The sequence below is a fragment of the Megalops cyprinoides genome, chromosome 13 (assembly GCF_013368585.1).
Source record: "Megalops cyprinoides isolate fMegCyp1 chromosome 13, fMegCyp1.pri, whole genome shotgun sequence".
Taxonomy (NCBI): Eukaryota; Metazoa; Chordata; class Actinopteri; order Elopiformes; family Megalopidae; genus Megalops; species Megalops cyprinoides.
In genome coordinates this window covers 18,715,664-18,742,382 of record NC_050595.1, presented here as the reverse complement: position 1 = coordinate 18,742,382, position 26,719 = coordinate 18,715,664, and the positions used below count along the sequence as shown (strand labels likewise).

At 46.6% G+C, this 26,719-nt stretch overlaps 1 protein-coding gene across 2 annotated transcripts in view; it reads left to right on the top strand.

Moving 5' to 3' along the window:
* LOC118787632 (talin-2-like) overlaps positions 1-26,719 on the top strand; it is a 113,544-nt gene that overhangs the window by 18,979 nt on the left and 67,846 nt on the right. For both annotated transcript variants that reach the window (XM_036543161.1, XM_036543162.1), the window contains exon 2: positions 15,431-15,478. The gene's annotated coding sequence lies outside the window, so the exon portion shown is untranslated. The remainder of the gene's footprint in view (positions 1-15,430; positions 15,479-26,719) is intronic.

The window sequence follows — 26,719 nt, the reverse complement described above, 5'->3', positions numbered from 1 at the left end:
AGCAGCATTACTGCCGACGTGGGTAAACATTTTCGGAGGCCCCCGGACCTCAGCGTGGGTAAGACTGCCTTGTAGAGACCGCAGGAGATGGCATCGTGCCCACGGGAGCGAGCCTGAACAGCGGGGGGGGGGTTGCTTTGACCCTCCCTGCCACATGCCAGCCATGCCAGGAGAGACAACGCTGGATACGCTCACCGCTGATTGGCTGAGGGGCCCCTTGCACGGTCGCTTGGGATTGCCGGGATGCCTTGTTACATTTATCGTATTTATTGTCTCGGCAGATGGGCAGACACAGGGCAGCTTGCATAGCTTTCATTTTACATTCGATCCGTGTACACGGCTGGATATTTACACAAGTAATTCAGGTTAAGTACGTTGCTCAAGGGTAGAGCAGCAGCAGTGGGGAGATGGTCTGCAAGCTCAACTGCTCTACCGCTGCAACACAGTTTAAAATCACATGTGCGCTGAGAGGAGCTGGCTTCACTCCGGGAAGTGGAAGGACAGGCTGCGTTTGGGAGCACTGCATGGATGTGTAATGGGTACATGGCTTTCTGTCACCCATATGTATTGCGAGTGTTGTGTCATTTGGAAGCGTAGGCGGCATTTACTCTCTGATCTGATTCCTCTGATGGGAGAGAAGGGCAGAAAGGACATGCAGAGCAGCAGTACACTGTGTAATTACTCTCCACGGGAGAGGAGGGTGTCGGGGGGGGGACACAAGTGAAACGGGCATGGAGTGTGCCACAACCCTCCCTCAGTTACCTTAGTAACTGGCGCACCCATTTTCCCAGTAAAGGTAACCAATGATGCAGAGTTCCAGAGAACGTGAGCCTCCACAGGTTGAAAGTTTTACCCTAAACAGAAAAAGTCAGTATGGTTCTCCGCCTCAGTTGTCCCACGCGGTCGATGGCAGCCAAGTGCCGCCTGCCTGGGAGCACGCCGGATTCAGGGTTTACTTTATAAGGCTGTCAGAGAGCCAGAGGAGCAGAGTGCAGAGATATACACTCCCTCTAAAAGGCTTCCTCAGGCTTGTGTGTATACCTGTTGTGTGGCGAGTCCCATGTAGGGTCAGTTGTAATGTAAACTTTCACCTCTCAGCACGCTGATGCACCAGTGAGCAGGAGTCGGACCGATGCCTTTGATTCCATTCAGAGCAGAGGGACTAATGGAATTACACGCTTCTGGCCCCGCCCCTCGGGTAGAGCACAGCTAATTATTTGGAATCTTTTTTTTTTTTAATCTTTTTTCCTTGTCTTCCGAAGGGGAGGGCGGACAGCTTGCTTTCTAAAGCGGGGAGGCGGGGCTGCGCACTCTCCTCTGGGTTTAACTCTCCATGGAGACCCCCTGGCCCCCTAGATTAAATGCTGCCTTTCCACGAGATCTCTGACCTTTTGACCTCAAACTGGGGGGGGGGGGCAGGGGGTGACAACAGCTGCTCCGCAGATGTTTTTGAACTCCTGAAATTCAAAGTGGAAAGAGGATCTGACTGCGAGCAGAGGGCAGTGGGGGGGAAAGAATAATATAGTAATGTGGCCTTTTCACTTGAAGTTTGAGCCTTTTAGCCAGCCAATGCCACCATGACACACATCACCCCTTATCACAGAATGACCCTCAACCCCTGCATTAGATTTTAATGCCATATTTCTGTAAAATTGAGCAAGCAGGCTGGTTTTATGGTGCATATGCTCACATTTTGGAATCTGTGGCATGCTGTCCAGAATGTGACAGTAGGGATGTTAGTGGGTAAGAATCTGGGTTTGCATCAGAAGGCTGCATTTTCAGTTTCTGGGCAGAGCCCAGGTATTTTACCTGAGCAGCAGTTCAGCAATATAAATATACATGTAACACGTATATATAAATATTAAATCTATTGTAGAATATGAGCTGTATAAATGGCCGTGGGTACTGATGCTGATCACCATCTCAGGGAGTACAGCAGAACAGAGGGTCTGTGTATCACACATTTGGGTCAGAGGAGGCCGTTTGATGGGGCTTCTCTAAGCTGGCTCTGAAACAGAGAGATTGTTAATTCTGTGTCAGTAATCATGATAAAGGCAGGGAAGTGAAAGGCTTGCCTTTTAATATGAGTTTTTATACATCCGAGTGATTGTGGATTGTTGTATGTGATTGAACGCAACTCCAGGTCTTTAACTGGAACGCATTTAAGGTGCGCAGTACGGTAAACGTCAGGAATGAGGCTGCTCCCTGTGGGTCTCAGAGGAGCAATACGGGATGCATGACATGGCCCTCTTCACTCTGATAGATGGAGCCAGTGAAGTGGTGGCGGGGAGTGACTCTGCTTTGAGTGTTCCTGCTCGTTAAGAGCCAACCTCCTGTCTGCAGAGGTCTGGACTGACTCCTCTCATAAATCACTTCAATGGCAACATCTGCAGCTGTGACGCTAATAAAGTAACGTGCAGTCGCTAGAAAGGGAGAAAAACACAATGATTTCATTTCCTGCTTGTCCGTGTGGCTCTCTCAGTGCTCGGAGCCAAATTACTTGCAAATGGCATAGGTCTTCAGGGAATAGAATCGTGGTTCTGCTAGCCAGCCAGGAAAGCAGCGTGCTTGGGCTGTTCTGGGCCTCCTGAATTCAGGTAAAGTGAGTTTGCATTTCACTCTCTGTTTGATCATTTTCTGTTTGTGGATTGTGCAAATGTAATTGATATCTTAGCTTTTGAATGTATGCATTTTTGGCCTCATTTTAGGACCTCGTTGGTATGTAAGTTCTGAATGTGTACCAGGGTTAAGTGAAAATGTGCATTATGGGAACTGCTATACTGAGAGGTATGGATGGACTGGAGGGCGTGAAGTGAAACCGAGCATATGGTAGCACCGTAGCTCCTGCATACATGTGCCATTTTAACACGGGGTTTAATATCCTGATGCCCTCTGTCCTTGGCCTCACCTCAGATGAACGTGTGAAGTTTGAGAACGTCACGGTCTGAGCTGTGTTAAGTGGGGTGTAATGTGTGGCAGGGCTATTAGCCTTCGTTGGTGACCTCTGTCTGACTAAGTGCAGGTTTTCAATCAATGACCTGACCTTGGAGCCCTTCTCCCCTGGCCCACTGGCACAGATCTGCTGCTCCATAGTGCCTGGTCAGAGTTTTTTGTATGATCTGCCGTTGCGCTGAAATCCAATGGTAATGTCTGCTTTAGCATACACTATTTTAAACCCAACCAAATCGTCACCTTCCTGGTTCAGCCTCCTCTTCCTGCTGTTAGGTTTTCTAATGCTTTGTCTCTTATACATTTCCTCATGGAAGTATTTTTTTTTGCCAAAACTTTACCCTTAAACCTGGTTTCATCTCTTAGAAGGTTGGAAAAGGTAGCAAAATAATTAGGCCAATTGACCTTTGTTTTGACTGAATGCAGTGGATTTAGTTATCCTTTTCCCAAGGTCTCATGACAGTTCATCAGTTTAGTCTGTCAGCACAGGGTTAAAAAAAAGCCTCACTTCACTGTGTTGTATCAAAAAAAAAAAAAAAAAAACTCTTAAATGGAAAGCTGTTGACTTGACTGCCACAAGGCAGCTTTTTTAAAAATCATTTTTATGAAATTGCTCTAGAACATTCCTTGACCTTTACCAAAGTTTTCTGTTTATAATGATGTGACAATAGAGACGTTCCTGCAGTCTTTTCCGGTGTTCTGTTCTGCATGTGTGAGTCATTTCTCAGCAAGCTGTTTAGCTCAGTTTTACCTTGATTCTAACTTAGCATTCATCCGCATTCTTACTGTGTTTTTGAGTTCACGATTAAAGGGTAAAGTGAAGAAGCAGCAGCCTGGAGATACTGCTTTTGCTGGCCCTTTAATGTTGTCCCTCTGTATGAATACATACCCGTGACTCACAGCTCGTACATACATCTCGCTTTCGATCTGTGATGTTCAGGGCACAGGGGCAAATGTAAGCAGTGTTTCTTGTTGAGGTTATCGTTTTAAAGTAAGAGCAGCACCATGCACATTTAGAAAGATTCAGTGGTTATATACGAGAGGAGACCAAAGCAGGCACAAGGTACTCATCACACAATGGATGCCAGAATGGATGCCAGAAAAATCTCTTCATCTGTTTAAAAATGTTATCATGGAGAAAAGGAGCTTCCTTATCTGGAGGTCAAGGCCCTCTCATTGATTAGAAGGAGGAGTTATGGTTAAAACTGCCTTTGTTACCATTGAATATGGACACATAAAGACAAGCTGCAGGGGTTCTGACAGTAGTGCATTTCAGCAAAAGCCTTGCCTCCTTATGCAGTTCACTCATAAAGGGGGCTGAGCTGGTGTTGTTGATATGATTAGAGGTGTGCAGGTTCAGGATAATACCGAGTGGGTCCTACATGAGGTGGGTGTGCTGTAGTCACGTGCGCAGCGCCTCCCCCCGCCCGGTTTACCTGACCCCCCACTTAGCTGATTGCGCCGCTGCGTCAGCAGGAACGAAAGGGGGGAGTGGCGAAACGCGACGGACACTTAGCGGGCCTGGCGGAAACAATCAGCGCTTAATGCGCAGCTCCAGATGGTGACAGATTTATGACGGGACTGACCGGCAAAAACAGGATCGAGGGGAGTACCCCCGCCTCGCCTCTCCAGAATATTCCGCGTCCTCCACCGCGACCTTGATCGCATCGGAGCATCGCGGTCGCCGCGTGGGGATCTGAGAGCGGAGGGCCGAGCATCGCCCCTGAACGAGATCCCGAAAGTGACGCGTTGAAAGGGGAGATGCTGAGTGGCTTTATTTCTGTTAAAGGTGAGCTGCTCGGCAGATCGTGTTCGCTCCTCTGAGGAGAATCGAGAGCTCCGGGACCACTCCTTGCTGTGTTTCGCACTTATCTTGTGGACAGGGAGGGGAAGGTTTTGCTGAGTCTGGGCTCTGGAGGGCTGAGATGGTTCGGTTACCCTTGTGAGAAGCACCAAGGACAAATAAACACAAGATCCTGCAGAAGGAGAGATGCTGTGCAACCTGAGCTCCCTCAGTAGTGTAACCCCACACCAGCCGACGGTGTGAATTTCAGCCAGCAGTGAAATCTTGCTGCGTAGTGACAGCATCTTGTGCAAGTGGGGTCTACACCTCTCACTCCCTCTGACAATGTTCTTTTTTCCTCTCCAGGGTGTGTTCACATTCATAGAGTCGCTGTGGCTGAGCATGAGCTAAAGACCATGATCACAATGCTAAAGGAGTCGCATATGGAGCATCTCCTCTGTACTTCCTGTAATAACACACCTGATCCATTACAGATCCGCCCAGACAGCAGGCCCCAGTGTGCATTGTGTTATATCGAATTACATCTGCTGAAGTGATGGTTTTGATCTGCTCCTGATGTGCAGCAGGTGAACACAGGTGACTACAGATAGCTGTTTAACCCCACGGCTGCTCTCGCTTAGACTCCTTGATTGGGTTCTGCGAAGGGAGAATGCGTTGACGATCACGATCGTCTGAGTATTGATTACACTTGTGTCACCAGATTACTATCGGTGATAGCAGGAAGTACAGGCTGTCATTGCGGCGTGAACAGAGCGCAGGGCACTGGAAGATCATATGTTCAGATCCAGTGTGGGTTCAGTGTTAGTTCTGTTCCCCCCCCCGTTTATAAAGGCAACTTTATAAATGGGTTTATAGGATGTGCTCTGAATGAGGGCATTGACTTTATGCGTTAATAATGCAGGAGAATGTAGTGTGCTCAGACAGGGCTGGAGTGCAGCCTGACCAGCTCAGGAAATACCTCCATGCTTCAGTTAGCATCAGAATAACCTGGCTGTTGTTTGTTTTATTGCGTGTATTTGAATTCTCTAGCACCAAGAGGTCGGTATAAGCTCATTTTCCTCAACTGTCCCGTTATCCCATTGCAGAACCTCAGTCATCCCAATTAATAATGTAGTTACCGCAAATTAAGCGCACAGACATGAAGACTGACAGTGATATTCATCTACTCCACCCTGGTCCTGGAGGGCAGCAGTGTCTGTAGGGCAATTCTAGACTGGTGCTGGAGGTTTTGCAGTGTCTGCAGACTGCTATTCCAGGCAGGCAGTTAACTTCATGATTGCGCTCATCAGTGTGGTGATTGAATAGATTCGGCCTCCTTGCTCAGATGTGAGGGTGCTGGCAGTTTAATGAGAGCTGGAAAACCTGCTGGATCACATTGTCCCGGGGTCAGGACAGAGAAGCCCTGCTGGATGGGGTCTCCTAGAGCTAGGATGGAGAAGCCCTGCTGGAGAGGCAGTGGTAGATCTGCACTGGAGGAGTGACATAGACAATACTCTGCAGTACTCTAACAGCATGGCTTTGACACAGCAATCTGCTGCTCCAGGGCCCTGCTTAAGAGCTCTTTCATCTGTGCTCAAACCCTGACTGATCGGTCAGTAGCAATCTCTTTGATGGAGAAGACATGGATGCAGCTCAGAGAAATGGTACAAATCTGCTACACTTTCAGTGAGGGATCCATTGATCATCGGGGTCACCGGGTTGTATCTACCTTGCATTTAAATGTGCACAAATACTTTCATGAATGCCTTTGTGTGTGTGTGTGTGTGTGTGTGTGTGTCTGCTTTGCAAATACTGAGCTGTTTTGTCCTGCCAATAAAACACCATTGCATTGGTTTGAGAGAGAGAGAAGCATGCAGAGCAGAATTAGGATTAGTAATGGTTATTGGCCTTACTAAACTTTCATTACTTTCATTACTAAAGATGAAAAAGGGCAATATAGCAATATTCACTCATACCATTTAAAAGCCCTGCAATGCCAAGAGCTAAGCAAAGACAAGAGCCCTCTCTCTCACCCCTCTACCGACTATGAAAACAATTGGTCAACCAATAACACAACAAAAACAAACGTACATCAATTATTAGGACACACATTTGGCCCTGAAAAGACCATGGCAGATTATCTAACCACAGTGACTGACAAAAACCCGAGAAATACCTTGACAAAATACCAACTCGGCGAGCACAGCCTGGTCATTGAAAAAGGCAGACCAAAATACACAGCTAACTAAAGATGACCAGCTGTGCCCACACTGTCAATCCAAACAAACTGAGACAGAGCTACGTTTCATTTTAAAATGTGAAAAATATGCAGAAATCTGACAGTTGTTTCCCTGTGATAATCAGGAAATGTTGCATACTGGTATTACCTGCCACCATTTGAGGAACAGGGAGTGAACCAACAATGAATCAACATTTCTTCTTGATGTTTGCTTGTTTTGTAACTGCCTACCAGCACATTTATGTGGTTCTACCTTAATGTAATTTGTTTTATTATCAAAATTAAAAATGTAAATAGTGTGTTTTTTGTAGTTCAGTATTGTATTATTGTCGCTGGTTACATTTTTGTGTACTGCTTTGGAAAAAGGAATATACATTTTTAGTGCCAATAAAGCACACTGAATTGAATTAAACTGAAGGAGAGTGAGCAAATGCTCTTCCTTTTATCTGGCTCTGAATACAGCAGATATAAGAAAGGATTATTCCCCTATATGTTTATTTCATTTGCTCTCTCGTATTTTAGTTTCTTCACTCCAGCTGTTTTTCCTTATTATAATATTTACATTAATATGTAAATTATTGTGAGCATTACTGTTATCATTTGAAGCCCTGCATTGGCAGTATTGCATGCTATAAGACATGCCAGTAAAGCTCAGTGTATGAATATGAATATGAATTTGAGAGAGAACGGAGAGCTGAGACAGCAGAGAGGGAGACGGATGAAGAGAGCAGGAAAATGGAGGGAGAGAAAGAGAGCAAGAAGAAGGGGGAGAGCACGCCCATTGCCTCTGTCCTGAGCTCACCCCTCTACTTGTCCTCCCCAACACCTCTGTGCCTCACCCCCCTCGCTGCCCCGAACGCTCCATCTCGGCCGGTTCCGCTGATTAATTCCGCTGTGTTTAGCAGCGAAACTGGGGCCTCGCTGTCGGCGAGTGACTACAGCACCTGACAAACCCCTCCAGCCCTCCATGTTTCTGAGCAGCACGTTGCGCTGAAGGCCCAGGGACGGGCTGAAGGCTCGGTGCCTGCCCACGGTACGCGGGCTCGGGGTATGACTCAGAGGCAGCAGCGGGGGATATCTGCTCTCTCTGCCCCCGTGTCGATCCACTCCTAATCGCTGCGCCGTGGCAACGGGGAGCCCTCCAGGCAGGCTGAGCGGGCAGCACAAAGAGAATAACAGCACATGTGGGTAGCGCTTCAGTCAGAGATGTCTGCCTCCAAGGGGAACTCACAAGCCAGAAAGTGTACATCCACCATACTGCAACAGAGGTCTTTCATGTTCCATTGTGCTTTATGCAGTTATTCCTTATGGTTTTGAGCATGGTTCAGAACGGCTAGTGAAAATACCAAGTGAATGTGGTAGAGTAGAACGTCTGCCTTTATCCATAGCTGTGATGGCCTTTTTCCTCCTGCTGTGCTGCTGTCACAAGACTGAATGAGTGAATTTTTTAAAAAGTATGAGAAACATATTCTGCTTTCTGCCATCCACTCTGACTGCTGAAATTAAACCCCTTTGTCGTAAGAGGGTTATGTGTTACATTGTTTTGCCAGCTGGTATCACCATGTCTTTGCTGCTTACTGAGCTCATATTAGCTCTGTGTGTCCCTTCTGTGCTTCTGTGTCTAGAAGGTTCCAGTTAGTGATTGGAAGTTCCTGCTTTGTTGAGACTTTGTCCATGAAACGTCATGAAAATCCAGTATAAGAGAGCACATTGGAACAGTCTGAGCTTTGGCAATCGCAGAGCCAAATTTTTAAAGGTTTAAGGAAACCAACGTCAGTATATGTCAATAAATCACATTTGCGCTGAGTCAGTGATAGTCTGTTCTCCCACCTCATTTTGAATTCTCTTCATATTCAGTTCTCCGGATTACATAGATTGTAGGCAAATGGCACTAACATTTGTTCTCATCTCCTTTCGTTTTCAGTCATTTTTTGAGAAGTGACAAACAAACAGAAAAAGCAATGGGTTGTTTTAAAGGAAAAACACACTCCTTTGCAAAGTACCATGTCCATTGGCAGGAAATACAGCAGAGAACAGTTTTATTCCTTGAGATTTTTCATCCAACAACTTTTTGAATGCCTGTCTTATTTGTCTTTTTGAATTTCAAAGAGTCAGAGATGTTTTTGACGTGTAGCCTCTCTTAACTTATCTCAAATGAGAACCCTTTGCAGTTTCTAGTGGGACAGAGATTATTGTGGTGAAATGGTGGTGTTGTTTTTCTGCTGGGTGTGGGAATGTAGCAGCCGCCGTAAGACAGGCTTTTGAATCTGAGAGGTGCTGTGCTAATGATGGATTGGAGGAGGACACTCGCTGGAGTAGATAGCAAATGAATGGCTGCCATAAACCGTCTGTGGGAGGACAAACTTAACTGGGCAAACAGAGGAGCGGAGGGATGCAGTCAGGAGAAGTCCATCTCTATCCCTCCTGCCCAACCCCTCTCTCTCCCCCACTCCTGCCCCTCCCCTCTCCTCCCACTCCTGCCCCTCCTCTCTCCTCTCCTCTCTTCTCTCCCACTCCTTTCTCTCTCTCTCTCTCCCTCCTTCTCTTGCATTATCATGGGTTATTTTTCATACCACCAGTTGTAATATTCCCAGGACTCCAGGGGACTTTTTTTTTTTTAAACCTTTTATTGTTTTGGTTTTATTGTTTTTCTATGGTATGGTGCTTCCTCTCCCAATGTAAATAGCATGTTCCTCTTTTGTGGATTTGACATAGGCTTAAGTGAGCACTATTTGAACAGGAAATGACAGCTGTGGTTGAAGCATTATTCAGGAATACTGCTAATACTTCCAAGTTAGATTTCTCTCTCTATCTGGAAGCACGGTGAGTGAACCAGGATCAAACTGCTGGCTCTTGCTGCGGGGACTGTGATTGGACATGCATAATCTCCATACCCCAGTGGACAGAGATGCAGGATGTGGATACATGCGGGGGGATTTGAGAGATGATAGAGGTTGGTAGTAGCACAATTTGAGTGGTAAATTCAGTAGTCTGAATATCAGTGAACTGCTGTCGACAGTCTGTATTGTGTTGTGGACCAAAGCAACAAGAAAACAGCTTCTCTGCTCATGATTTAATGTACATTTCACTTATTTTGTTCTTAATTTTGTTATGCATAAATTTGACATGTACCATTGCAAGGATAGGCAGCCCTGGTGTTTCTCTAAATGAACTCAGGTGACTGTTTGCTAAAGGTGCTCAGCATTTCACCAGTCACCTCCAGAAGGCAAGAGCTTAGATGGAACAAAAGCCAGGAACGTCTGTGGCCCTCTGTGGACTAGGCTCGTCTGCAACTGTGCTGTTGTATGTGTCTGCCCCGTGCTTGAATGAGGCAAATAGTGGTATTAGGGTATGTATCATACGTGTTATTCCCTAGCCTTTCCTTGACCTAACGAGCTTATCGACCCCTTCAGTATACAGCAGTGTTTAATGAAAATGGCTTTGTTTTACTGTGCAGTGATTTATACAGGCCTGTTCAGTGCTGGGAAATGCTGTGGTGTCTAGAGGTTAACTAGCAGAGAGGATTACATTTCTCTGGATTGATTAGCTGTCTTTAAAATGCAATAGCAGCTATGATCTTAATCCCATGTGTACTTTAGCTGCAAGACGTTCTGATGAATCACTTTTAAAGAGTCCTGTTCCCCCATCCCCCCCAATTCCCACTGTTCCTACACAGAAATTGGTATCTGGATTGAAAAGCATGGCTGTGTAAATAAGAAAACAGTGCTGAAATGCAAATATTTATGGAGACAGAGGTGATCAGGTATGTACATGCAGGGCCATCATGGTTAGAGACAACATGTAGGAAGCCAGTGCATCCTGCTATGAAAACAACATTCAACCAAATCATTAAAAAGGTACTATGGGAGCATTCTCTACAAGGTATGCAGTTATTGTCATAAAGGGTCCATTAGGGAATGAAGCCTTAGACTGTGAGGTCAAAGGTACAAGTGTAACCACGCATGGTTACTCCTATGGTACCAGGTGTGGCAGATGCAAGTGAAGGTGAAGCTTTCTGTTTCAGTTTAAGTTTCAACAGGCCTTCCCTCGCTAGCTCTCTCAAACACACGTGGACACAAAGAGCTGGTGCATTGGAATGTCTCTGTTCTTATTTGTAGATCTTGTTTAAAGTGGAGACGGCAACTTTTGCCTGACAGAGCAGAGCCTCACCATGCCGGTTTCCAGTCGTTCCTGCACACTGTGAGAGGTGATAAAATCGAGCTGTCTCTACGTAAGGTCGGACGCGGGGCAGTGGAGGAATGTTCCCCTCTCATTCACTTTAGGGCGGTCCAGCATCCCCCACTCACCATTACTTATCCCAGCCTACCTCTGCTCAGCACAGTCTGGTCAGAGAGGATTCTGGGTAGATGGCTGGACCAAGGTGTGCTCTTCTGTGGCCATGGTCAGGTGAGACTTGAGGTAGCTTGGCTGGAAGTGAGTTCTGGATCCTGCCTAAAGGAGGTGTTGCTGGAATGAGTTCAGTGGAAATAAAAGTTCAGTGGTTTATGAATGATTTCATCATGTTACATGGATGGTGTATCTTTTAAGGGAGTGCCAAGAAAGTTGCAAAATGATCATAGTTGTGCAGAATGTTAGAATTGAGCCAACTTACCTCTTTTTTTCTGTTTTTTTTTGTATTTGTGTAAAGGCTGTTTCTGATATGTGTGTGGGGCTTTTAGCAATCTGTCAACACCAAATCAGGTAGAAATGTAAGTTACTCCCAGGTCATCCAATCAGGTCGCTGTTCAACAGCCCCTCCCCAAAGAAGTGCAAGCACCAAACCCTACCCCCAAGCTTTTAGCAGAGGGGTGCTAGGGGTGATGTGCTTTGTATGTGTATGAAAGTATCTCCTATTGGGTGGGAGATTGGGGGGTTTTGGGGGTCAGGGGTTAGCGGGGGACGAGTGATCCTGTTCCTCTAAAGGATCTCTTTCACAAACCCCCGTCCATCCTGCATCAGTCACTGTGCTGTCACTGAATGGGTCATGGCTGATGTCACGAGCACCAATGCTGATGAAAGTGGCCATTATTCTCGAAAGGGCTTGTGTTTCTGTGGCCATGGGGCATCACATGCATAATGGGTAAAAATAGGAGTTCCCTCAATGACTCCATCTCTCTCTCTCTCTCTCTCTCTCTCTCTCTCTGTCTCTCAGTGTACTGTTTATCTTATATCTCTCTTCCTCTGCTTTCTAGATATATATCTCTCTTTCTGTTTCCAAAGAGAATTTCAGAGTCTCCATAAAGAAGATTGTGTGGAGTGGGTTGCTTACCAAACTTGGGTTATTCACTTTGAGTCAGCTATGGTGTCTTGAATTGGTATTGTCTACAGTCCCTGGTTAGTAATCGAAGCCCTGTAGACTGTGTGAGATGTATACAAATGTTTGGATTTCATTTGAATTGATGATCTGCTTCATCTTCTCTAATAAGATGCAAGCCAGGCAAACTAATAAGTTAATAGACATTGATTTCAATGTTAAATTCCTTTTACCACAACCTCTGTTACATGAGTTGGTGTATGCTAAATCATTGAAAACTAGGTCAGAACTCCCATTTTTTCTCCGAAATACTGAATGGAGAATCTTTGAAAATGAGAGGTAGTATTGGAAAGAGGCATGTGTATAAAGGAAGTTGTTAATATGGTGTCTGTCATGAACTGGTTCATGTCCCTGTGGTGCTGCTCCAAGGCCTCTTCTAATGCACACAGCACTGCCTTGGACCGTGTGGTCTGCTGCGTTGGTCAAAGCTCACCAATTCATTTGTATTTTGGGTTGTGCTGCCAATGTGTTTGTGTATTTGTGTGTGTGTGTTCATTTGTATGTGGCTATGTGCATTTGTGTATTTGTGTGTACAGAAATGGGTAAAAGATTTGTCTTCCTCAGCCTGTGGCTATATAAGGGCCTGAAGGTTGTCTCTGTTGGGTCAGCGCAGCCCCCCCATGGCAGCAGATGAGAGCAGCAACCCGGATGGCGTTTAACAGCGTTAGCTGCAGTCTGCCAGCATGCCTGCTTGGCACGCTGAGTTACACTGACGCCTCGGGCAGGAGCGGTGCCCTGATATCACCCTCAGATGTAATGTATCCTGATTTAGCGTGAAATGCGTGTTCCCAGGAATACCCGGTAATGTTGAGTTATGTCGGGCCTCCTCTGTCGTAGACGATGCATGAAAAACTCCCTTTGATGACTTCAAAAAGACAGACTCCGTTGAGGTTACAGGGGACTCAGCTGACTCACGACAGGACCCTTCAAACGCGCCCAGGTGGACCTGCAGTTGCCGTGGGGATTACAGCTGTCGGAGAGTGTCCCCCTTTTCTCCCTAGTAATGACAATGTGACGCTACACCTGGGAGGGACCCGGCATTGGCTGTCAGCAGTTATCACTGAGCAGTTGGATCATTCTGGAAAGCAACCCAGATCCTGGCGTGAAGCTGCCGTATCATCCTAAAGTTGTCACGAGCGTTGCCTTTTGGCATCCACAGTGCACCACTGAGGCCAAACTCCAAATTTGTCAGTTACCTCATTGTTTTTTTATCTTCCAACAATAGAACATAGCAGTTAGAGTAAGTACATAGCTTTAGAATACAACATGATTGCTACCTAAAAATTTTCACCAGTGTTCAAGTATTTAGTTTTTTTGTGTGGGAACTACAGTTTTTTGAGATAGCCAAGTGTAGTTGTTGATTTGTTTCATGATGTGTTGCATTTGATTTTAACCCTATGCTTACTGCAGATCTTAGCTGGGTTTTACCAGACCGTTTTTTGGATAGGGGAGGAATTGCATCTCACCTGCCTCAGGGTATTTCTTGTAGAAACACAGCAACAAAGGAGTGAAACTGTTTGTGTGTCTGTGTGTGTGTGTTTCGGTTTGTATGTTTGTGTTGGTCCGTCTGCGTCTGTCTCTATGCACATATCTCCATTTATCTGGTGCATGCGTGTGTATCTGTGTGTGTGTGTGTCAGTGATTTGTGTTGTGCATTCAGCAGTCTCTAAGCTCATTACGGTAATCAGGTTAAAGGAGAGAGGGTCTTAGAGGATCCATATCCTCAGGCTCTGCGCCATCTCGCAATCTCCATCCTCGACAGGCGTCCGCTCGGAGGCCCCATCAGATTACCGGTCTCCACGAGGCTCAGCGCGCTGGTCTCCTGCAGCCAGCCCTCCCGAACTGCCAAAGCCGAGCTGACTCCGCCCTGCGTTCTCGGCTGCACGGTGGCATTTAACCACAGCCACGCAGTCATCGCGGCTCACTCCTAATTAATGCATTCATTAACGTCAGGCCTCCTGGAGCGAAGCGTTTTTGCCCGGAGTGTCTTGTGTTTGTGAGTTCTCCTTATTAAAGTGAGTGACACGTGGCAAACTTGAAATATCAGGGGTGTATGAATGCAGACGGTTGTGCTCCCTCCCCCCCCCCACCTCCCCCCCGTACACTGAGATCTCTGAGGGGAAACGTTCCAGTTTGTGTTCTAAAAACGGCAGCACTGAGGACAGAGGCAGACTGCAGTTTCGCACAGGGCAGGTTCTGGATCACTGTTCCGCTGTCTGGTTACCTGGGTTTCGTTTCCTCACAAATTATTCAGCGAGATGTTTCCAGGCGTGAGCTGAAGGTTGCGTTGTAATTGGGTCATCCGAAAGAGCGCAGGGTGCTTTGCATGTTCAGGCCGCTGGTTTTTTATGTGGGTAGGACACTATCGCTGCTGTTCTTACACCATTGGAATACAGCTATTAGTTTTATTTGGGCTTAAGTGGAGGTGTGAACTGAGTGTTATTCAATAAAGCTGTGAAGTGAAACTCAATGGGTGGATATGGAGAAATGTCATGTTAGTGAGTGGTTCTGGGCAAGAGAACTAAAAAGTTGATTACATTTTCATCCACGGCGGGTTGCCAGATGTTTGCCATTTTCATCCACGGCAGGTTGCCAGATGTTTGTCATTTTTATCACAGTCTATTTTTGTAGTGGTCTTTCTCATGACAAAGAATTGATTCGGTCTGGCTCTAACATCATCAAGACATCTGCGAAACTGTGCCAAGACGTTTATGTCTAGGGTGTGCATGTTATGTTTTACTAGAAGTATCAAATAAGTACCATAAGTAAATGTATGAATAATAGCTATGGGAAGAATATTTATTTTTGGACATTTTTATCATTGTACAAGTATGTGCAGGGAGGGAAAATTTACCATGTGTTCCATACTGCTCATTGTTCACACATCTCTCTTTCCATCATGTGCTGTCAGTGGCTGATTTGAACCTTTGCTATGGAGAGACCATAGCATTGGTCCATACAAGCCAGTAATCGGCACAGCGTAGTAGCTCCAGCAGTTCATAAAGCCTCACTCTCCCATCACTAGCTGTCAAGTGTTGACAGTAAAGACTGCTTTGCCAAAGGAGAGGTCTGCAGTGTTATGTTATTTGTCTGATACAGTCCCTTCCTGTTCTTAACATGCTGTCTGTTTCCTGTTTCTTTCCAGCTGTAAATACCTGCAGAAATCCTCAGCAGCCTTACCCCCAGCAATAAGGTAAGGCTATGATTTCTTTTGCCGTGTCATCTTTGGAGGTGTCTAATTTCTGCTTGGCTGTATGGTTTTATACTGGCATATAAAAATAAAGCTCTGCAAGCTCCCTGCTTAATTGTCCCTCTGAAGCACTGGCTCTTTATGTCAAGATGTCAGGGTTGGCATGTTCTCTTCAGATGTGTCAGCTCTCAGACCTTTCAGTTAAGCCTGCGGTCCACAGTGATTGGAAACCCACAGCTGGTGACAGGTGACTTCATCAAGAAGGTTCGTAATGAAATATTCAGGGCCCTTTGTCATGCTTAATGCAGTCCTGATTCCCTAAACGGCGTTACTGTAATGCAGGTGGAAAAAAAATGGCCCTCAAGTTTCAGCCCTTAGCTGACAGAGGGACCTAGCGTGCGGAGTCGCCTGCGCCGTCGTTGCCCTGGGAGACTCGCAGAAGTGGAGCGTGAAATATGGAGCCAGGAAAAGTCTTAACCCAGCAGGGTTGAATCCTCTACACGCTCTTAATCCTCCCAGCGCTGGCACGATCTACCGTACAGGGAGGTGATGCCAAGGCCACTCCCACTTCCTGTGGGACTGTGACTCCGCCTCTCTCTCTGGGGTGCAGCGGGGAGACACTACCTCTAATGGGTGGGACTTCCTGTTGTGTGTGATGACATTAGTAATGGAACTGGCTCTTGACGGTGTGAGGGCAGTGGTATCAGCTCTGGAAGTGGGCTGCCCTCAGCTGTTCTGTGATGTGATTGGGGTAGGCTCATCTGGGTGGTGGGGGGGCAATAAAGCAAGTGCTGTGATTGGAGCTTCACTCTGCAGTTGCTTCCAGTTCCGACACTCATTCGGTGAGCTGTTTTTATCTGGGCGCCTCCCAGTTTGAGATAATTTTTTGGTACGCCTCCTGTGGATTGTTTAAGTGTTTACTGAAATTGAACATGAAGGTTCTGTTGGATCTCATTAGGCCAGCGCAGACAGAGTGAAAAACCTCAACTTGAACTTCTGAACATACCATAATAGGACAGGCAGAGAGAGGGATGCAGATGGAGTTGTAACAGCAGGAGCCCATGAACGTAACACGCATGTCTTTCACACAATTATAGAACAACAGGAGCCCGTGAACATAATGCTTATGACTTTCATGCAATTATAGAACAACAGGAGCCCAGGAACATATTGCTTGTGACTCTCACGTAATTGAAGAGCCTTTGTTTTATATACTGTTTACAAACTGAAGTTGTTGAAGTGCTGAAGCTGTCTGTGTGAGGGAGCACACAGCCGTCCAGGTCGTTAGCACTGCGGTGGGTGGTCAGGAGGGTGGAGACCGGGTGGGCGGTAATGGCTGTCAGCTGTCAGCAAGCAACATGCCCTGGTGCAATCGCGGGGATCTCCATCATGCTCTGCGGGAACAGCGCATTGAACCCCAGAATGGGGTCACTCTGTGTGGGTCCATACTCCTGCAACTTCCTGATCTGGGTCCAGTCTCCTGTTCCTCTCTGGTGTAGATCTGGCTTATCAGGGCTGCCTCTGTCTCACAGTACATCATGCTGTGCCATGCCCTGTCCCACCCCACCCCTCAAAGCCTGGGTTTGAAGCTCCGGGAGGAGCAGCACAGGGTGGAGGCATTGTTTGTGATGAAGGAAGAGGTGGGCATGGAGGCTCTGGAGGAAGATCGCTCCCTGCTTGGATCAGCGGAGCAGGACTGTCTTAGTGTTAGAAGGAGCATTAAAACATCTGGCTCTTTATTTGTGTATGACATCATGTTGTGATGTATGACACATTAGTGTTTCTGATAAGAGTTTTTGCTGTTACTGTTTGTGGGGGAAGAAGAGTTATTTATTTGCTTTATTCATTTGGGAAAAAGACTCAGCTCTACAAGATGGTGTGAGTCTGTGGGTACAGTGAATTTGGTTGTGTGTGTGTGTGTGTGTGTGTGTGTGTGTGTGTATATATATAGTGTTTGTCATCCCATAATGGACCTCTAGTGCCATTCATGTTCAGCAGGGCTTGGTGATATGAATCATTTGTTCTGAGTAAAAGCCCTTGTTTACACGTTTCTTGCCAATTTAAGTTTGGCTGCACAACTGTGTTTGGAAAAGGGATTCGCATTAAATGTCATAATTGTACATGTAGAAATATTTTATTTGTTTGTTGCTTTGTAAACCGGTCATTGTCTCCCTTGATTGGAGTTCCGCTGTAAAACACTTGTTGATCCAGAGAGAGCATATAGTACGAGCCTCTTGAACTCCTACTGCACTGGGACTGGAATGTCACAGTCAACCTATTCACCTTTTATTGAACTGCAGATTTCCAACCTGCATGCCTGTGCTTTAGACTACCTGTTTCTCTAGTTATGCAGTTATGCAGTTATGCTGCCTGTGTGTTGTCTCTGTTTTTAACTATAGAACTTTGTACATTTCCTGTACTCTATGTCTGTCCTGCCTGTGGATCTGTTTGTGTTTCCTGTATCTGTATGTCTCCCATATGTATAGATCAGTGTATGTTTCCTAAACGTGTATTCCTGTCTTAACCTGTAGATTTGTGCATCTTTCCTGTACCTGTACATCTGTCTTACCTGTATACCTGTCTATGTTTGTTCTAACTGTAGGGCTGTGTGTGCTTGCTGTGTGCATTTCCTTTTGGAGTATGAGCTTGTCATGTGTCACATGTCATTATGTTGTCTCATGTTGTGTTCAAGCTCCCATATGGTATGTTGTACGGTAAAGGTATGTTGTATGGTACTGCTTTTAATGTGTGCCAGGATGTCTTGTTTTGATACTCTGCAAAGTTCCTTCCAGATAATAAGGTCCATCTGTATGTGAGTGCTTAACTGCTGGCACTCTTGTTTTGGACCGATTTGGGTGCTGATCTTTCAGCATGTCAGATTTCATCTGGTTTGGAACAGTAATTTGTCCCTGGCAGTAATTATCTTATAGCCTTGGTGTGTCTGGGTGCCTCAGCACGTTCTATTGTAGCCAGGTCATAATGCAGGTTGCTACAGTAGGATAGGGCCAAAGGGGTCAACTGAAGCAGTTTTTTTTTCCAGCATGCATTGTTTCTTGTGATGTGCTGACTGTAATATGAGTTTATTATTTACGACTCATTGTGTGACCACCTTTGTGGATCTGTAGGAATGTTGGCATATTTCTACCACTGAGGTTACAGAGGCTTGTGTTCATTTTCTTTTCATAGTTTTCTGAGGAACACCAGCCTTAATTGTGTAAGACTTCATGGGAATCATTACTTAATATCGTTATATAATGTGATACAGAGATAGTGTTAATAATTGGTAATGAATGAATGTGGAGAATGTTGAGTGAAGGGGTTGGGGGGTATTTTTCAGGGCTGGTCTGGAGATTCAGTATGATCACTTATGTGCCAGAAAGTATTTCAAAAGCATCTTTGGTATGATGGTCTGTTCTGGGGATTTGGTATGGTTGTAGAGACCACACCCAGTGTGATTTGGATTGTGTGTGTGTGTGTGTGTGTGTGTGTGTGTGTGTGTGTGTGTGTGTGTGTGTGTGTGTGTGAGAGTGTGTGTGTGTGTGTGTGTGTGTGTGTGTGTGAGAGTGTGTGTGTGTGTGTGTGTGTGAGTGTGTGTGTGTGAGAGAGAGAGAGAGAGAGAGAGAGAGAGAGAGAGAGAGCGAAAGAGAGAGAGAGAGAGAGAGAGAGAGAGCGAAAGAGAGAGAGCGAAAGAGAGAGAGCGAAAGAGAGAGAGAGAGAGAGAGAGCGAAAGAGAGAGAGAGAGAGAGAGAGAGCGAAAGAGAGAGAGAGAGAGAGAGAGAGCGAAAGAGAGAGAGAGAGAGCGAAAGAGAGAGAGAGAGAGAGCGAAAGAGAGAGAGAGAGAGAGCGAAAGAGTGTATGAGAGAGAGAGAGGTGGTGGCGGAAGGGGCTAGTACAGAAATTTGTTTAATGATAGAGCTGTCATGTATATGTGCTGATTCATCATGTTGTCATGTAAACAGACATCAGACCGGCTCTGTGTTGAAATAAACATACAGACATGCTTTCACATCAACATGTAAAGTGCTTTCATACAGAAAGGAACTCAGTAGGGAGGCAGGGTGAAGTTGTTGTGCGTGCATGTGTGCGTGTGTGTATATGTTTGTGCATGCGTGTTGGAGGCTTTTGATCATTCTTTAGATTTGCCTGTGTTTCCATGGAACCTTGCCGTTAACCAGCACCCCTGACTGTGATCACGTTGAGACCACTGTTGTGAAACAAGCCCCAGGTTGATTTTGCCCATCAGATGTAACTCCCCTCAGAGTCCCTCTCCCACCAAGCCTGTCCTATATAAAGTACTCCCTGGATTTCTTTTCCTTATCTTTATCCTAATAAAACACACCCAAGTTCCGCTGAACTCCCAAACATTGGAAACAGATGTTGAGTTTAATAACCAAAGCAAGGGAAAATCTGAATCATCACTCTCTCTGTACGCGATGGCTGTTGTAATACTGTAAGGTTTATCGGTCGAGTGGTTTTCAGTCACTATTAAAAACTCGTTTCAACTCATTACAGAATTGCAAAGACTTAAGTAATTAAATGTGGTTCTTAATGAAGGCCATAGCGGGCTGCTCATACTTATTTCCATTCCAGCGTATTGTTTCTTGGTCTTTATTCACCTTCATGTTGAGCAGGCGCCACTGTGGGGTGTCTCAGTTCTTAATGGTACTGTCAAGATAGGCACTTGCTGGTGAACCGGGGGTGGGGTGTGCTCTTACCTGCTGTTAGGACAACCCGAGAACGAAAGAGGCATGGGTGCACTTGGTGCGTTTCGGTTGTCTGGCTTTTGTCTCGATGGCTAATCAACGAAAAGGCCACTGCGCACAAACCACACATTGATCCGCTCACCGAACATTCATCCACGTTATTTGTGGTGCATTTATGTGATCAGAGGGTAACCATTTGGGAAAAGCAGCTTTTGTATGCAAGGGTTTATGATTCTTATTTCTTCATCAGCTGGAGGGACAGAGTCAGATTCTTCACTTTCACACCTTGGGTTGGAGTACTTACCTATGTATGTACTGTACTAGTACATAGAATAAAACGTCAAAATTTTGACCAGCATTCCCTTTTAAGTTGCCCTCAGCTAATATTAATATCAAAGAAGTACTGTGCCAGTGATTTGGTGATTTGGTGATTTGGTGTTGGGCTTCTAATTGTAATCTTAATTGATTTATTTAATTCTTTTCAGTTTAAACTGAAATTTGGTCTGGATTTTGAATGTGTTTTCATGCTGCATGGGGGCACCTATCTGTTGTGCTCAGTGTGATGATAAGTCTTCCGGGGCTGGCATGTTTTCTCCCGACGCTGTTGTAAGCGATCTGGCCTTGCCTGTCTCTGGGTCTTTATTACAGGCCTGGGGAGGCATGCCAGACCTGCTCCAGTCATAGCGATTGGAGGAAGAGTAAATGATGTGCAGATATTTAATCCACAACGTGGCCCTTCTCTGTCCGCCGTCCCCTCACCCTGGGTGAACCCCGAGACCTTGGCCATGGAAATGGGCGATAAAGCAGAGAGAGGCAGCAGGAGCAGGCTGCTGTCGGCCGGGCCTAGCTTTGAGACCTTGTTTTTCTTGTCCTTTTTTCTCTCTCTTGTAGGGGGTTCACTAAAAGAGCAGCCTCGTTTCTGATGGATTCCCTGGTGTTGCCAGGCACGCCGTCGACACAGGTGCAGCAGCACAGCTCCTCAGAAGAGGTTTGGTGCTTTTCGAAACTGCAGAGGAACCTCTATTTCATATTCACCAAATAATCCCGTTATGTTATCCAGACCACTTCTTGTTCTTCCTGTCCAAAAAAAAACAGCTTCTGAATATTTGGGTTAAAATATCAAAATCCTGACAACATCTACAGCGACCTCGTAGCGGTATTTATGGTGAGGGGGTTAAGTTTTTGTCAGTAATAATTTTGTTCTGTATTTACAGCAGAGTACATTGGGTTTTATGGAGCTATCACAGTGTCTATGCTGTGGCTGTGGATGTAATTCTCCCAAAGTGCCTTTCAGTTAAAGGGTAAAAGCAGAGGAGGGATCCGATGGCGCCGACTGCCTTAGCCTGATTCTGTCACCAGGCTGACTCCAGACCTCCCAGGGAAGGCTTTTATTGGCCAGCTGTGTGTGAACAGGGCCATCGGCCAGTGGCACTACATGGAGCACAAGTGGGACAGCGCTGTGGGTGCGGAGATCGGTGTCACCTGATCTATGGGACGCCCTGGTGAGGGAGTGATTTAGGCCTCCCAGGTTGTGGTGGGCAGTGCAGTTGTTTGATGCAGTCGTTGCACACCACCTGATACTGTGCAGAGGCAACTCCACCCCTCCCCCCTGCCAGAAAAAGAAAACAACAAAGATTTTACTGTACACCGCACGTTGCCGCTAACAACGCGCCTTTGTCCCCGGTCCCCCGAACTGGCTGTTGTGGGCGAGGACAAGGGCCGGTTCTCTTCTTCCTCTGTTATTTTCGTGCAGACTGGAAGTGCCCCAGCACGTGAAGAGGGCCTCATTATGCATCTCTTCATAGATGCCGCACGCGGTGGTCATGTGACTAGCCGACGCCTCCCCCTGAGTGCTGGAGAGCCCTGCCTATCGTTTCTCTTCCCATTGTTGGGGCACAGCAGTGGGAACATGTGTAAATCTCACCATCACACTGAGCCAGAGTCTCTGCAAAGCATGGACAGAACTGGTCTTTGCTTATACTGTATACTGTATAACTTATATATTGTTGTTGTTGATGTTGTTATGTTTTTATATTATATGTCTGTGGTTCTGTGGCGGAAGAGTGTGTAGGAAAGAGTACACCCATCGTTACAGCTCTTGTGGTCATGCTTATATTTCTCTGAATGGTCATTGGTATTTGCTGAGAGTAGGGTGTTAACATGTGTGTAATGCCCCTCTCTTAAATGGCTGTTGTGGTGAACCTGAGTCTGGGGTGTGTGACGCAGACAGACCATCTGTTCCGGGGGGGTGACCCTGACGCCGCTTTTCAGATGGATTTGAGCGAGCCGCGCAAACCGATAAACACGCCGGAGGCAACACCCACTCACTCAAGTCATTATGACTTATTTATGAGCTTATGCAGTGCACTGTTTATGCTCCACGCGCTGGGTGTGTATGGGGAGGCGGGCCTGCTTGTGAGATCTTTTGTAATCTTTAGAAAGACAGGAGCCAGGGAGTCTGTTGCTCGGAAGGGGACTGGTTGTCTGCGACGAGACTCGGCTGCTTTGCCGCTTTGTTATGGAGCTGTTTACATGGCGCGAGTGAAGGAGGCTACAGAACATCAGAGTGAGAAGTAGTTGCTCAAGAGAGCTGAAGCACCTTCGTTTTCATTTCAAACATCTTGTGAAGCTAGGAACAGGGAAAATAAGGCTTCTGATTTTGACTGGAGGAAGCCGCCGTAGAGATGGCGGTGTGCATCACTCACCAGCTCCCGCAGTAACAACCTTTTACCACTAGAGTGCAAGAAGGCTGATAAAATATTCAGTCAGAGTGAACAGTGCCCATTCTGTTCTTGGTTTCAAACAAGTCAGGCTGTGGTGTGCTTTTTTTCTTGAACTGAGCTATGACTGGAATTCTGGGTAATCACTGTCGCATGAGATCAATAGGCTAGCGGGCAGGCAGGGGTGCTGCTCTACTCCAAAGCTCAACCTGTGTTGTACAATGCTTCCCAGACAGACTCACTTGAAGGGGGGGAAAAACAGCCACCGTGTTATAACTGCACCATTTCAAACATCTGCTTTTACTGTATGGAACGGAACCATGCATAAATGGTCCAGAACAAAATTGAAATGTTTCTCTTGCTGATTTTATTCAATTCCTCACGGGAAACTTTTTTTCTTTTTTATCTTCAGATACACCATATGTTTTTATCTCACTTGTCTCCTGAAGGTTCACGTTGGGCGAAAGCGCTAGAACGTTGTGTCCGCGACGCTCGTTCGTTCTGTGCTGAACAGAGCAGCGGGCTGACCTGAGGAGTGTAACTTCCCCTCTGCGGCGCGCTATCCGAGGTGCGAGGGTCGCGCGGGCCGAGATGAATCATAAACGCTCTGGAGAACCGTTTACGGCGCCAGCAGGCAGCCAGACATCTAAAGCAACCCCCTCCCTCCCTCCCTTCCCACAGAGCCCCGTGTAGCGCGGTCAGCACGCCCGTGCCCACGGCTGGCGGCTCGTCTCGGAGAGGATTGGGGCGGAGGGGCTGTGTGTGCGTGACCTCATGGCGGTGTTTGCGTGTGGGCGTGGCTCGGAGAGAATGTGTCATTCAGGAAGAGGCGGCAGCTCGGACTTACCCCCCAGCCCGAGAGGCGCGGGGGAGGCAGGCTGTTTAAAAAAGGGGGCGTGTGCTGTTCCCGACTGCAGGGCAAATCTTTAAAAGGCACCCCGGGTGGTCCTGTGAACCACTGAAATCCAGAGAAAGTGTCTAGTTGGACATGCGAATGTAAGCTCAGTGGTTGTGGCATATCCAAGTAAACGCTCTTTATTTTCATGGGCCTACTTTTGACATATTTAGGCCTATTGATGTATTTTCACAGAAAACTCAAAACCCATTTCAAGTTCCAATGAGATATGCACGTTAAATGGTAGTAGGGAAAGTACAGGTTGTTTTTCAGAGCTGTGACTGTGTTCATATGTTTTTTCCTTTTCGTTCATGGGGGGGCTTCATATGATGACAGGCCAGGTTTCTTGGTGAATTCAGTCTTAGGACAGTCTGTCCCTGCTGTTCCCTTTGTATTTTGCGGCTGGGGGCCAGTCAGAGGAAGGGACCTGAAGTCTTTGCAGTTCTTCTTCAGAGGTAATACCCCCACCCCCCGCCACTGGGCCTGTGGGCCTGTGATTATTCAACAGACTGTGTCACCATGGAGATCAGCGGCCGTGTACAGTACACACTGAAGGTTATGATGACCGGCCATCACTCTAGGCTGACCGCTCCTGGGGGTGGAAACTCGGGTCAACTACGGTCAAGCATTGGTCAAGCTTCACTTCTCTCATCATTCTGGCATCTCTCTATAAAGCACTCCCACTGTGTTCTTCAGAGGCGGTGCTTTTTATCAGTTGCGTCAAGATGAAAAATTTAGTTTGCGCATTGCAGAAAATTTTTGCATTTGGTGAAGCCTGGAGAGTTCTCTCTTTGCTTATGATGGCAGTCCCATTAAAAGAGACATAGGAAACCCAACAACATGGAGCCGAGGTCACTTTAAAGCAGAGAGATGTTGATAAATGAGAGTGAATCAGAGCTCGTTTTTCTCTCGGCCTACTCACACGCACACACGTGTCTCGGCGAAAAGACAACCCTGAAGCTGAAACATACACGTCCGCTGAATGTACATTAAAGAGAGGAATGAGGCGAATGAAAGGGAACTTGAACCCGGGGTGGTGGGTGGGGGGCTTTGTGTGTATGTGAATTCTTCCTGTTTGCCCTCTGGAGCTCCTGGGAGTGAAACCTGAGCCATGTGTTTGTGCCTGAGCTCTCACACAGAGATGCTAATGCAGAGCAGTGTACTGAGCTCATGGTGCAGCACATATAGTGTCCTCTGCTCACAGTAGAGTGCACTCGGTTTACCACACTAGCAGTTTAACACACTCACAGTTTAACACACACTGTTAGCTGTAGCTCTTCCACAGTGTAACAATCACATTGTATGCCTGTGTGCTCATGTATGTGTGTTTGTGCATGGAGATGTGTTGCCTCCTTGAGTCTGCAGACCCAGACCCCTCATCTGATGATTCACGCCCACATGTGGAGGCTGTTCCACCTTGGGCCACGCCCCCCTCTCTGTGGTGGGCTTCCTGCAGCAGGAGAGGCGTCTGCCGCAGCCTTGATGAAGTGCCGCAGAGGCCGGAGCTGTGAAACACGATGCCACAAAGCATATGCTCAACAGACGCGATACCGCTTCTTTTTCCGAAAGGTCCGCTTATTCGCCTCGATGGTTTCTCCAGTTACTGCCTCCAGGCTTTGAACTGAAACCCAGCGTGTTTGTTTGGTGTTCATTACGGCTTTCAGGTCAGTGACTGTGCACACAGCACTGCATGCAGTTTGAGTTTTAAAAAATTGCACTTGGAGAAATATTGGCACACTTTACGCCGAGCAGCTGAGCAAAGTGCTTGGACTGGCTCTGCTAATTCCCATTAAACAGGGTTATTCCTGATGTCTCAGAGGAGCTGCACGAAGCGATGCTTGAGGATGTTCTACTTTGCCGGGTATTTTTAGAGCGACCTGAACACTCGCTGCAGGGAGGAGAGTGTTTTTCCCCACCCGGAGGAAAGGACAGAATTCATCATTCTCCTCAGCTCCTGCAGCTTCACTTTCCACCAATAGGGGGTGCTCTTCAGCACACACTGTAAGGCACACCCTCCTAACAGACCCCGTTACCTCATTAGCTATCACTGCTTATAGGTAGCGGTCATTAGCGCAGGCTCCTCTGATGCATAATGTCTGTTATGATGCTAATGAAAGCTCAACTTACCCAAGTAGTTTTCCATCAAGGTCTCCAGGCCTAAGCAACAGGGCACAGCGAGTAAATGTAAATTTATCATGGAGACCTGAAGGGGGTGATGAGAGGGCAGGACTCGCAGCCGATTGGCTGAGTTTTACAGGCTCTGTTGTGTGTTGCAGGTGCTGGAGGTTCAATAGGCTGTTGTCATGCATGGATTCCCTTTTCATTACTCCCCTGGCCAGAGGGAATACTTAGTCAGCCTTCTCGCTATCGCTGGTGTGGAGTCTTGTAATGTTACTTCACCCTGGCATTGGACAACTGGCTGTTTGTGTGTGCATATGTGCATGTGTATTTGCTTCTGTGTATGTGAGCACAAGAGTTTGTGCATGTGTCTGTGCTTGTATGTATATATGAGACTGGAGCAGGCCCTTCTTATCCTCCTGGCTGTTCTGTATGGATGATATAGAGTGGTGCAGTCAGTGGCAATGTGTGAGAGATTCTCGGGGAGATATGGACCATTTGCCAGCTCTATTAGTAACCCTAGGGGACCTGCCTGTAGGGCTGGGCGATTAATCGAATTTTATTTTTGATTACGATTTTGGCTTCCAACGATTATGAAAACAAGATAATCGCAATAAAACGATTATTGTGCTGCATTATTTATTTATTATTTATTTTTTTAATTTGTCTTCAGTAGAATTATATTGTGACGGGGAAAGAATTCTCCGCACAGACTTGTGCACCCGCCTTGCTATGAGGAAGCAGGGGAGTGCAGCAATAGATTTATTTGCGCAGTTGTAAAAGAATACACAGACTCAGTTTTCAGTTG